This window comes from Rhincodon typus, chromosome 22 (assembly GCF_021869965.1).
Source record: "Rhincodon typus isolate 14 chromosome 22, sRhiTyp1.1, whole genome shotgun sequence".
NCBI lineage: Eukaryota > Metazoa > Chordata > Chondrichthyes > Orectolobiformes > Rhincodontidae > Rhincodon > Rhincodon typus.
The window spans coordinates 49,289,892-49,303,818 of NC_063353.1; positions in this window are offsets into that span (position 1 = coordinate 49,289,892).

Genomic DNA, 13,927 nt, shown 5'->3' on the forward strand with positions numbered 1-13,927 from the left:
CAAGCAGCATCATAGGAGCAGAGCTCTGCTCCTATGATGCTGCTTGGCCTGCTGTGTTCACCCAGATAATTGATGGATATGGATTAGTGATCAGCTAACAGAAAACAGAGAGTAGGAATAAAAGGATCATTCTTGTGTTGGCAAGTTGTGATTAGTGAGTACCACAAGGATCAGGATTTAGACCCCAGCTATGTATCATGTTAGAGAGTGTTACTGTACAAAGGGACCTCAGTGTACATGTCAATAAATAGCAGCAAGCTATTAGGAAGGCAAATGGGATGTTCATCTTTATCACAAGAGGATCTTGTTGCTTCACATAAAACACTGTTGGAGGCAAACTCATACCTGAAGTGTTAATATATTTGGATTAATTTTCCTTATTTTTAGTATCCTTCATTCATGAACTTTTTGCAAATATTTATGCAGATTGCCCAATGGTGAGTCTTCTGTTATATTGAATGCGTACTGAATTATTCATGGCTTCACTGAGTCAACATTTAATCAAAACCTGCTTTTCTACCTGTCACCTGGGAGGAATGTAACACAGTAATTATGGCCAGTTCCTATATAGTCATAGTATGAATGGGCTACATTGCCTTAAGGAAAGTAAATTCAAATAAACTATCCAATATTAAACAAAACATAGATCCCCGACAATGGCATGTTTCAATCCCAGCTGAGATCAGAAGTTGAGACTCTGTTCCATTTGTGTTTGCAATGCTAGTGTTTATTTTGGCTCCAATATTAATCATGTATTATTCAGTTTCCAGTTTGATGTGTCCTGCATTTTTCTATTGCTTCACAAGACATTTACACTTAGTTGATGTAAATCCTCTGTTGTATTGTCAACCTCACAACCAGTGCCCAGGGGTGATATGTTTTACTCCACATTCACAACGAGACTGTTTATACTGAGATTTAGCTAAGTGAATCAGCTGTCAGGTGTACAAGACATAGATTTACAGATGGAATGTAAATGATGGATTTCGAAACTATTGTGAATTTGACACTATATTTATATTATTGCACTACTTACAATACTCAGACTATTACATGAAGTCTCGTCTCATCAGAATGAATTAGGTCATTGTAAATTTACCTACTCAATGAATCTGTTATTTTGTAAGTATACTTAGACAGATTGAACAATGATTTGTATTTATATAGCAACTTAATCACAGTAAAACTTTCCACAGTAAAATTTCACAGAATCATTATTAGACAATAGTTTACACTGAACTATGTAATAAGATGATAAAACACCACATTTTTCCTTTTTGGGATTATAAACTGAATTGGAAGTTTGGCTGCTAGTTCTAATGAAGGGTCACTGAACTCGAAATGTTAACTCTGTTTTCTTTCCACAAATACTACCAAACTGCTCAGTTTCTCCAATAGTTTCTGATTTTGTTTCAACTGTTATGATTGAAATACCAGGGGACTGTGCAACTTGAAATTCAATTGTTGTCTATTGTTGAGCTGAACAACACGATAATGTTTTTTTTAAAATCAGTGAAGGGGAGAGTTCAAAACTGAGCAACACTGAGAATCTTTTGAATTAAGGAAATTCTTCCTGACAACAGCTTTCTGATCGGTTGAGCTGTTGAATGCTAAAAGCTGTAAGGACCAGGGCAGACAGGGAAACATCCAGAACCTGTGAACTGAAGTTGTCTATCTCTCCCTTACGTGGGTAGTATCTGGAACGAGGATTGATTGGTTTTGAGCCGCTGACGTTGTTTGGCCCATCTGGGACCTCCAAGAATTTGGTGTTAAAAAACAGAAAATTTGGCACTCTTTTTCCATGACATGGAGCTATATGATGAGCCCCTTCAGTAAACTGTCCTTTCACGTCAGCTTTTGTATCCCAACCAGACTGTGGGAGCTACTGGTTCCAGGCATTCTACATGATGAACATTAGTTGTCACAATCCAGATACTAGTGGCTGTGAATTTTCAGCATATACTGGTTGATAATTCATCTCTGCCAGAGAGTACTCACATAATGTCCCTGATTTCAACGGTCTTCTCTATTCTCGAACGTGTTTGACCAAATCCATTTCCAATCACAATCCACACTCCTTCAGAGTCTTCCCTCAAGAGGACAGGTGTCCACTTGAAGCTGATGGGAAAATAAATGTTGAGGTGCAATTGATGGTGAACAATTTAATGCTGAGGCCACACAAATATTTCAGAAGGAAGAATAAAACAATTTTGTTGAGCTGATGCTCCTCCACACGCCACAATGTTCTTCAAGCCCACCCCCCGAAATGTGTCCTCACTCCCACAATGCCTGGTTAATAAGGAGTCACATTACCGAACTCTGTGCTCACTGACTACTGTTCATTCTCAGAATATGACCTGGTCCTCAATATCACTCAAAACGTTCACCTTTGTCTTTTTTTGTTTATGAAATGTGGGCACCATTGGCAAGGGCAGCATTTATTGCCCATCACTGGTGATTAAATGTCTCATGAGACTATTTCAGGGACAGTTGATTGTCAACTACATTGCTGTGGGTCTGGAGTCACATATAGACCAGACTGAGACATGAATGAAATAAAACCAAACTCATACTGAAAATAGAACTGAAAAGACTCAAAACATTAACTCTGTTTCTCTCTCCACAGATGCTGCCAGATCTGCTGATTTTCTCCATCATTTCCTTTTTTATTTTAGGACATGAATGAATCAGTTAAATATTTATGTCCAGGGATCCCATTACTGACACTAGCTTTCTTTTAATTCCAGATTTATTTAGTTACCTGAATTTAATTTACTCAGCTGTGATGGTGAGATTTGATCTGTGTGTTCGTTAGTCCAGGCTTCTGAGCTAAGAGAGTATTGACATAACCATCATGCTGCTGTGCCCCATTCACTTGACACTAATACCGTGATTATCATCTGAAGCCTGAATATAAAGACACAACCTGATCTGCCACCAGAGCAAAGTGATGTGAGACTCTTTCCTCCATCCCTCTCAGTTTGGGATCACTTCAGCCCACAATGTCACATTTACACCCTGAAAACAGTCAGTCCGCTATTAGATTTGAGGTCTGAATATACCAATAAAGATAAAATTATGGTTACCAGTGAGAAAAAGGGAACTGTCATTGCAGTCATCTCTGACTTTGAAATGAAACCATGAGATAGAAACTATGACACTGCTCTAAACCAAACTCCATGAGTTTGACTGGATTTGAAAACAATTTAATATTGACTCATATTGCCAATATTCACACGGTTTAATGCACAAGAGGCACACATACCAAACGTGATCCCCAAATACTTTTTACTGGCAGAGATAAGTGGGAGCTTCTATCCTCATGGCTTAGAAATTTATTATTATTCATTATCTGCCAGTCCTCCATCTGAGAAAGATGACCTTTCATAAATACACAAACTCTAATAATATAAAAGCCGTAAGTTATTTATAATAACATAAATCGATCTTACAGTAAATGTCAGATCAAAATCCTGCAAAGTATGCATTCTCTGAGGCCAGACTAAATTTGTAATAGACTGAAGGTAACAGCTGAGTAACCTGGGAGCCAATCTTTTTGTTTTGACTAAGTCCAAATTGTGCAGAGCTTTTGGAGGGATTCCTGCCATGAGACTCCAGGATCTTACCAAACTCAACATGCTGCCTCTGACATCTGGTCCCAGCCCCACCCTATCGCATGCCATTCCCAGAGTAAATCAGCACTCAGCAGATATCCACAGAAAGATCATTAACTCTTACACCCATGCCATCTGTGGAAGGTCACTGTGCACCCAGACAAGTGTTGGCAGTCCAGCGTTCCCCCTCACTGACTGTGCATCCACAAAGTCGCACTGCCTCAGCACATAGCCGCCATGGCTGACGGTCCCTCACACATCCAACCCCATTCTCACAACGTCTCGTCAATGATAAAAGATTAGATCACACAGTTTACCTTCTAAAGTTACATTCAATTTAAACACCCTCACTGAGTCTCCAATAGCCACTGGAGACCCTCATCTTGTCATTTTCCATTAGGCGATATCACATGCAAGCAGTTATTTGGATAAACCTAAACATGAGCTTTTATTGACTGGCAGCAAATGAGAACACAAACAAAATGAATAGAGGCTGCAGTTCACCCTCACAATGCAGAACAGATTTTAGCATGGTGACAAACAACTGTTTATCATTCCATGATGGTCTACTGCACCCAGCTCTCAATGGTTGGAGCCAGCTGTTAGTCACCTCCTGTCTACCTTGTAGCTCTATCCTGGACCAGGAGAACTTCCTCCTTCCTCACTGACCTCATCCTCCTCCACCTCCTCAGAAACTGTCCCTGACCCTCCAGTTCCTCAGCATCCATTGCGTCACCTCGTTGAATGTTCTAGTTGTGCAGAGCACAGTGCTCCGGGATAGTGCAGCACACTCTGTCCCGAATGTACTGGAGGAGACCACAGACCACTCCAAGCAGTGGAATCATATCTTCAGCAGCGCCAGCGCCTGCTCCCCCGCAGTCCAGTTTGAAGTCTGCACAGCATTGTAACTGTGCTTTGTATCAGTCAGGGAGGTGTGCAATGGCGTCAACAGCCACAGTCTCAGTGGGTAGGCCTTGTTCCCCAAAAATCAGCCTTGCATGGCCACCTGGAACCTCAAACACACTGGGTACATGGGAGTGCTCAGGATGTAGGAGTCATGGCAGCTGTCAGGGTAGTGGGCACACACCTTCAGGAAGTGGCATCAGTGATCATGGAACACCTGAATATGAAAGAGACTTCATTGAGAGACTCACAAGACTAGCATCATAACATTCTGGAATTTAGATGTTGCATGTGAGATAGAGAGGGATGTAAAAGAGATGCATAACTAATAAGGGAGAACCTCACAGCTGTACTGAGGGAGGATACCTTGGAGGGCTCATCCAGTAAGGCCAAATGTGACGAGCTCAGAAACAGGAAGGCTGCAATCACTTGTACTACAGGCCCCCCAACAGCCAGCAGGAGATAGAGAAACAGATGCTATTCTATAGAGTAACAGACAGGTTATGGGAAAATGTGAAAATAACAGGGTTGTTAACAGGAGGGAATTTGTTATGTGCATTCGGGAGGGTTTCATAAAGAAATATATACAGAGTCCAACTAGGAAGGAGCCATACTAGATTTAGTATTGGAGATTGAGCCTGGCCAGGTGATTGAAGTTTCACTGGAGGAGCATTTCAGGAGCTGTGATCAAAATTCTATAAGTTTTAAATTACATCTGGATAAGGATAAGAGCAGTCCTCAGTTGAAGGTATTAAATTGGAGGAAGGATAACTACCACAATATTAGGCAGGAACTGGGAAATGTAAATTGGCAGCATTTGTTTATGGATAAATCCACATCTGGCATGTGGGAGTCTTTTAAAGGTCATTGAATTAAAGTTCCGGACCAGTGCGTCCCTGTGAAAATGAAGGATAAGGGTGGCAAGATTCGGGAACTTTGGATGACAAGAGAAATTGAAAGCTTAGTCAAAAAGGAAAAGGAGGCATACGTAAGGTTTAGGAAATTGAAGACAGGCAGAGTCCTCAAAGAACACAAAGAAAGCAGAAAATGAATTAGGAGGGTGAAACAAGGTCATGAAATATCTTTGGCAAACAACATTAAGGGAAATGTCAAGGCGTTTGATACATATATAGACAGCAAGAAGGTATCTTGGGAAAGGGTAGGTCTACTAAGGACAAAGGAGGGAATTTATGCACAGAGCTGGAGGAAGTGGGTGAGGTCCTTAACCAATGCTTTGCATTGGTATTCACAAGGGAGAAGGACATGGGGGATGGTGAGTCTGGGGAGGGGTGTATTAATATTCCGAGGCATATCGGTATAAAAAAGGAGTGATGTTAGGTGCTTGAAAAGCATTAAGGTTGGCAAGTCTCCAGGACCTGATGGGTTCTATCCCATAATGCTGAGGGAGGCAAGAGAGGAAATTGCTGGGGCCTTGGACAAAATCTTTGTATCCTCTTTAGTCACAGGAGGAGAGGTCCCAGGGGACTGGAGAATAGCCAACGTTGTCCCTTTGATTGGAAAGAACAATAGAGATGATCCAGGAAATTACAAGTGGTGAGCCTTACGTGTTAAGGAGATTATTGGAGAAGATTCTTAAGGACAGGATTTACTCACATTTGGAAAAATATGGACTTATTAGCAATAGGCAGCATGGGTTTGTACAGGGGAGGTCATGTCTCATAAATTTGATTGAGTTTTTTTTCAGGAAGCAACAAAGATGAATGGTTAGGACAGGGTGGTGGATGTTGTCTATCTTTTACAAGGCTCCTCATGGCAGGCTGATACAAAAGGTGAAGTTACATGGGATCCACTGTAAGCTGGTAAGATGGATACAGAACTGGCTGAGTCATAGAAGACAGAGAGTAGTGGTGGAAGGGTGGTTTTCAGATTGGAGATCTGTGATCAGTGGTGTTCCACAGGGATCAGTGCTAAAACCCCCGTTGCTGGTAATATATATACATACATATAAATGATTTGGAGGAGGTTGTCCTGAGTAAGTAGAGGCATCACTGTGATTTCTTGACCGTTGTATTAATGTGGATGGACCAGGACAGACTGTTAGTGATCATCACTCCCATCTTCTCTATGTCCACTCTATCCAAGACCCTCAGTATTCTGTAAGTTTCAAGGATATTCCTCCTCATCCTTCTAAATTCCATCAAGTACAGATCCAGAGTCCTCAACTGTTCCTCACATGACAATGCCTTCATCCCTGGGATCATTCTTGTAAACCTCCTCTGAAACCCTTCCAATGCTAGCATATCCTTCCTTAGATATGGGACCTAAAAATGCTCACAATATTCCAAATGCAGTCTGACCAGAGCTTTATACAGCTGCAGCAGTACATCCCTGCTCTCGTATTCTAGCCCTCTTGAAATGAATGTTGACATTACATGTGCCTTCTTAACTACCAACTGAACCTGCATGTTAACCTTAAGAGAATCCTGAACTAGGCCTCCAAAGTGCCTTTGTGCCTCAGATTTCCAAAGCCTTTCCCCATTTAGAAAATATGTTTCTATTCTTCCTACCAAAGTTTATAACCTCACACTTTCCCACAAGACGTTCAATCTGCTACCTCTTTGCCCGCTCTCCTAGCCTGCCCAACACCTTCTTCAACCTCCCCATTTCCTCAAATCTACCTGTCTCTCCATCTTATCCTTGTGTTATCTGCAAATTTAGCAACAATGCCCTCAGTTCCTTCATCCAGATTGTTAATATATAATGCGAAGACTTGTGCTCCCAATATTGACCCCTACAGAACTCCACTAGTCACCAGCTGCCAACCTGAAAAAGACCCTTTATCCCTACTCTCTGCCTTTTGCCAAGCAGCCAATCCTTTATCTATGCCAGTACCTTGCCCCTAACACCATGGGCTCTTATTTTATTTAGCAGCCTCCTGTGTGGTATCTTATCAAAAACCTCTGAAAATCCAAATAGATCATGTCGACTGGCTCCCCTTTGTCCAGCTTGTTAATTACTTCCTCAAAGAATTCTAACAAATGTGTCAGGCATGACCTCCCTTTGTTGAAGCCATGCTGACTTAGCTCTATTTTACCATAAACTTCCAAGTACGCCATAATCTCATCCTTAATAATAAGATCTTACCAACAACTAAGGTCAGGCTAATTGACATATAGTTTCCTGTCTTCTGCCTCCCTCCCTTATTAAACATGAATGTTATATTAGCCATTTTCCAGTCTTCTGAGACCCTCTCTGACTCCAGTGATTCCTTAAAGGTCATCATCAGTGCCTCAAGAATCTCCTCACCTATCTCCTTCAGAAACCTGGGTGTAGCCCATCCAGTCTAGTTGATCAATCCACATTTAGACCTTTCAACTTCCCCAGCACATTCTCCTTCATGATGGCCACTACACTCGCCTCTGATCCCTGACTCTCTTGAAGGTCTAGTATGGTTCCATTATGAAGATCCACCATTGTACACTCAAACTTGTACAATGCTGTCCAAAGTTTGACTTCACCCTACAGCTTTTAATACTCAGCAAAATCTATGAAAGAATATTCATTTTCCATGTTTGCATGAGGAATACCTGACAAACAGTCATGAACCACTGAAATACATTTGAAATCTCATCAATATTAATGTTTCATCAAACAGAACAGTGTAATCATGATACAGCTGCTGTTTCTTTTCTCTATTGAGGCTGAATCTGTTTTTAAGAAGCATTCTTGTCTTTCCCTCTTTCATTGGTCATGGCGAGTTTGAGAGAGATGTCACTGAGGGTTTAGTTTTGACATTTTTGTGGCATTTCCTCCTGGCAGTATCCCTTAAATGAATAAAATAAAACAAGAACTGTCACGGAAAAATGTAGTCAATTGCATTTTTGAAAAAATCCTGTCCCAAAGGATAAAATGTATTTATATTCAAGTGTCACTTATTTTTTAAAAAAACAAACACCTATTCAGCAACCACATCATTGACAACTTATCCTTTAATAACACTTTAAAACTGTCAATCAAACTGTGGAGGTGTGAGTGTTGGAACAGGGAGGACGAGGTCAGAAATCACACAACACCAAATAAATCTGTTTTCAAATAAACCTGTTGGACTATAACCTGGTGTTGTGTGATTTCTGACCTAATCAAACTGTGAATTTAACCCTCTGCCCAGATATAAGTTTTTTTAAAATTTCACTCAGGGGGTGAGGGTATCTTTGTCTAGTCCAGCATTTATTACCTATCCCTAATTGCCCAGGGGACAGCTAAACGCCAACCACATCACTGTGGGTCTGGAGTTACGTGTAGGCTAGACAGGTAAGGATGGCAAATTTCCTTCCTTAAAAGGTATGAATGAACCAGATGAGTTTTTTCAGTAACTGACAATGGTTGCATGGTCATCTTTATCCCTTTCATTCCCGATTTTTGTTGAATTCAAACTCTACCATCTGCCATAGCAGAATTTGAACACAGGTCTCAATAACATCAGCTGAGTTTCTGGATTAATAGTCTAGAATTAATACCACTAGACCATTGCTTACCCTCCTCTGTTGCTTGTGAAGCTCAGCCAAATATTCATAATGGTCTTAGCTGTCAAAAATACCTTTGGAAATGCAAACAATGATGTCTATCGAAATTGATGGCTCAATAAGAAAAGTGCATTAATAGTTTTTTTCTTACAATTACTTATAGCAGTAAAGGCACATCTCACATGTAACAATTTGCTTCTCTTCATTTCATTTTCATCTTATTGTCCATGTGAACATTCCACTAGGAAATTCATTTCAAGCACTGCTTATTCATTAGAAAATTGCAAAGAAATAAATAAGGATGGATAAAACACTTCTTCTATTACTAAAATCTAACTTTTCTGAATATTAAAATTATTCCAGTGTAGTTAGAATAACTAGTCAGCAAGTTCCATCCAAGTATATATGCTCATCCATATACCAGAAACAAAAACAGAAGTTGCTGGAAAAGCTCAGCAAGTCTGGAAGCATCTGTGAAAAGAAATCAAAGTTAACAATTCATGCCCGGTGACCCTTCCTCAGAACTATATCCATATACCAGCTCTTCTTAACAGTTCTCATGGAGAACAGCACCAATTAATTCAGAAACAAAGTGGCTCTGTATCTGAAGCCTTTTCCCTGAATGTTTCCAACTGTAATATTGACATAGGGTGTGATTCACAGTTCTCTTCGATAACACCAAAATTCTTTAATAGCAGATTTTGTCAATCTGAATTGTCAAATTCCCCTCCTGTCTGGTATATTAATCCCTGAACTCTTAAAGAGTCTCCATTGCTCAAACAGCAAGGTTCTAATAGTATATCACTCTCAACAACAGCCTTACCAAAAAGCTTAATCATTTAGTAATGACCATCAAAGTGATCAAACAATTTAACTGCTAGAATGTTCCAGATTCCTCCAGAGTTCAGGAACCTGCCAACAAGACAGATTTTAGGAAGCCTTTCCAAACTCAGCTGAGCTGAATTAAATACTGGGAGACAGGAGAAATAAATTTCCCTTTGCGATGATAATACTGACCACTACATCAACCCAGTATGTATGAGGAATCACAATGTGAACCCAACCCAAAGCTCTTTCCAACATTGGGAGATTCATGAGAGATATTTTACCAACAGGAAATTATGGTCCAATAGACTCATTGGTCAACCCACACCTTTTCCCAAACCTTTCAGGACATGGAAATCCATCCCGAGGCCTGTCTGTATGTGATCATAATAAAATGATTCTATTTAAATAATTTTCTGTCAAATACAAATTACTAATAAAATGTGTGGTGGCCCTCAGAACTTTGTTTACATAGTTAGAGGAGATGTATATGGAATTTATAACACAGATTTTAGTAAAAATTTTTTAAAATGATGTTACAAATGGAAGTTGGATTGAGAAATGACGTTCAGCTGAGAAAGTCTCCACCACCTGATATCACCATGGAAGGTCCTGTCATACATCACCCCTTTCCTTGTTTTCTCCTGCTCTTGTTGGTTCCTTATTTGAAGTTGCATCTCTTAAATCAAACACAATTACCAGTTATTTGACACTTTTGAGACCCTACTTTTGAGAGGTATCAGTGTCCCAGGGTGCGGTGCAGTACAGGGGGCAGTTCAGTGAGTAACCAGTTCACAAAACTGGACCAATCAAAGGTATACTGGGCTCATGGCCACATCTCAGCCTGTAATTTGTGGGAAAGATAAAGAGATTGATAAATGGTGTGGGATATGAGGATCAGGAGGCTGTGGATAGAGTGATCCACAAGAGTCAGGTAAGTGGAGTTGGATTGGAGTGGAGGAGGTGTTGGGAAGACTTTGCAGTAGGATGAGATGGCATGGTCTGGGATAGGGTAAGTCCATCATTTCGTTATAGATCACAAAAAGTATTTCCACTGCCTCTAGCCCAGAAGGAAGCCTCTTTTTTTTCGAAGTGACACTTACCAAGACTTTTCTCATGCTGCATCAAGCTGTTACAACCAGCTCAGTCTGTCCTCTGTGTGGGCTGTGACTTAAATTGATTTTTAGAAATGCACCATAGAAAGCATTCTATCTGGATGCTTCATCGCGTGGTTTGGCAACTGCTTTGTCAAAGGCCACAAAAAATTGCAGAGTCGTGAACATAGCCCAGTCCATCACGAGAACCAGCCTTCCATCCATTGACACCATCTATACTTCCCGCTGCCTCAGGAAAGCAACCAACATAATCAAAGACCCCTCCCAACCTGTTTATACTCTCTTCTACATTCTTCTGTCAGGCAGAAGATAAGTTTGAATACACTTATGAACAGTTTCTTCTCGGCTGTTATCACATTCTCAAATATTAATTCTGATCTCTCTCTCTGCACCTTCTCTGCAGATGTAACACTGTATTCTGCACTATGTTCTGCTACCCTGATGCACTCTAAATGGTATGATATGCCTGCATTGCATGCAAAACAACACTTCTCACTGTATGTCGGTACGTGTGACAATATATCAAACTCTAAATCAAATTCAAAATTGATTTATGTACGAACAATCCAATGCCAATCTGTATATATCGATGAGACCCATTCAGTACGTTTTGTGGTAATTAATAGAGAAATGTATCTTATTTTAACCATTCCTGCAAGTCCCATTCTCATCAGGTGTGAGCAGTTTAAATCTGATTTAAACTTTGCTGTTTATCTCTGCTCAGAATAAACCATTAAATTGGCTGACCTTGAGTTCTGTAATTAAGTTAGATATTACAGAAACTCACTCAAGTTGAGTCTAATAAGCAATTTGCTGTAGTTGACTCCCACATGAGACTTAGAGAAAGAAAAATCACGTTCATCAAATAATTTATCAGAGATTTTATGGAAAGCAACATAAAACATGGGTGAAGGGAAACAAATAGTTGGACTGTATTTGATTTGCAAAAGACATTTGATAAGGTGCCACATCAATATTTGCTCCTCAAGGAAAAGGCACTTGGCATAGGGATTAATTTGCTAGTATGGATTAAGGATTGGCTTAGCAATCAGGATGCAGAGAATAAGGATAATAGGTTGAATTTTTTGGATTTTCAAGCTGAAAGTAGTGGGGTGGGGCACACACACACACACAGCATTATTTATCCCTGTATTAATCTCTTTGAATTACAAAATAACACCTTTTATTTCTTGCCTATTAACAAATATAAATTGGTTGTCCTGATGTGCTGAGATTTGTCCCATGATGGAATGAATGGTTGAAAGTAGAAGCTGATATCCTAACAAAAGAACTGTACCCTAGGTATGAGAACGGGATAGAAAATTATTGGTCAAGATGTGAACTTTTACTAAAGTTTGTGAAATAGGTTTTTTTGAAAAATATCTATGTTGTGTTGGAGAATGTGTCCCTTTGATTCGATGATCATTATCAATGACATGGATGCAAAGGGTGTAAACAAGTGAGTTATATTTACCAATGATACCAAAATGGGCAGGAAAGGGAGTTGTCAAGAGGAAGTAGAGAGCATGCAGAGGGGTATGGATTGTTTATGAGTCTGTTATAAGCTGTGTGCCCTGCCTTAAATTATAGCTTTTGTCATGAAGAATAGAGAAGCAGCATACTGTAAACTGCCCATTATCCGACATCCCATTATCCAGAATTCTCAAACAACCAGCAGTCACCAAGGGCTACATTTCCTCACTACCCTCATTCCTATACACCCCTTCTCCCCCATTTCCTATACATGCCCAGATAGTAGGGAGTGCACTGTATTACTTAAATGAAGAGAGAGCAAGACAGAGACGGCGCAATTCTGAGGTACAGAGGGATCTGGATGTCCTAGCACAGGAATCACAAAACAGTAATATATGGTGACTACAAGGGCAAATGGAATGTCATCATTTATTGCAAGGAGAATAGAATATAAAAATTGAGAAGTCTTACTGCAGATGAATGAGGCCTTGATGAGAACACATCTGGAATATTGTGCACAGATTCGGTCTCATTTGAAAAAGGACATCATTGCTTTGGAAACAGTTCAAAGAAGGTTTGTTCAACTCATTCCTGAGATGAAGGCAGTACCCTATGAGCAAAGGTTGGACAGATTGGGGTTGTAACTTATGGAGTTTCAAGGACTATGAAATGATCTTCTTCAAGTAGAGAAGGTCCAGAAGTGACTGGACAGAGTAGGTGCCAGGACAATGAGGATTCTTCTCCTCTCCCAGAGTTGTAAGTCTTTGGAATTCCCTACCCAGGAAAACAGTAGAATCTTGGGCACTGACTTTATTCAAGGCAGAGTTAGATAGATTTTTGATAGACAAAAGATGTCAAGGGTTATGGGGTGCAGGCAGGAAAGTAGGTTTAACAGCAGACTCACAGTCATGATGTCATTGAATGGTAGAGTAAGAATGAGGGGTCAAGTTGTTTAATCCCGCTCCTAAATCCTCGGTTCCTATGTTCCTCATTTCATCAGATTAGTATAAATAGGAATTTAACTCCTCTAACACAAATATGATGCAGGCAGCACATATGATAATTAAAATGCACTTACATTGTCACAAAGGAGAAATACGAATTCTTGTGAAGCCACACCAGCTCAAAAGGGAGAATTTAGTTCAGTTCTCCAGGTGTTGGCTAAAAAAAATCCATTTCCAGTTGAACAAAAATGAACAGACCAAGATTTACAATGCTGTCAGGAGGCACTGCACAGGATAAATACCATAAAACAATAAAAGGTGCAAAGTATTTGGTATTCCTGTTTTTCTCTGAGAGCTTGAAATCTTCAGAATACTTTTTGATCTAATTTCTTGGCCAGGCACTGTTTGAAGTCTGATCAGCAGAAAATGTTTCACATTTCCACCACTGATAATGAAGCAGTTGCAGAGACAATCACCCTTCGCTTGGTGACAGCTCCTGGCTCATTGGTCCCTCCATCTTTCAGAGAGGGGCTGCCTACTGTTTTTATATTCCCAGAACAATACGATCG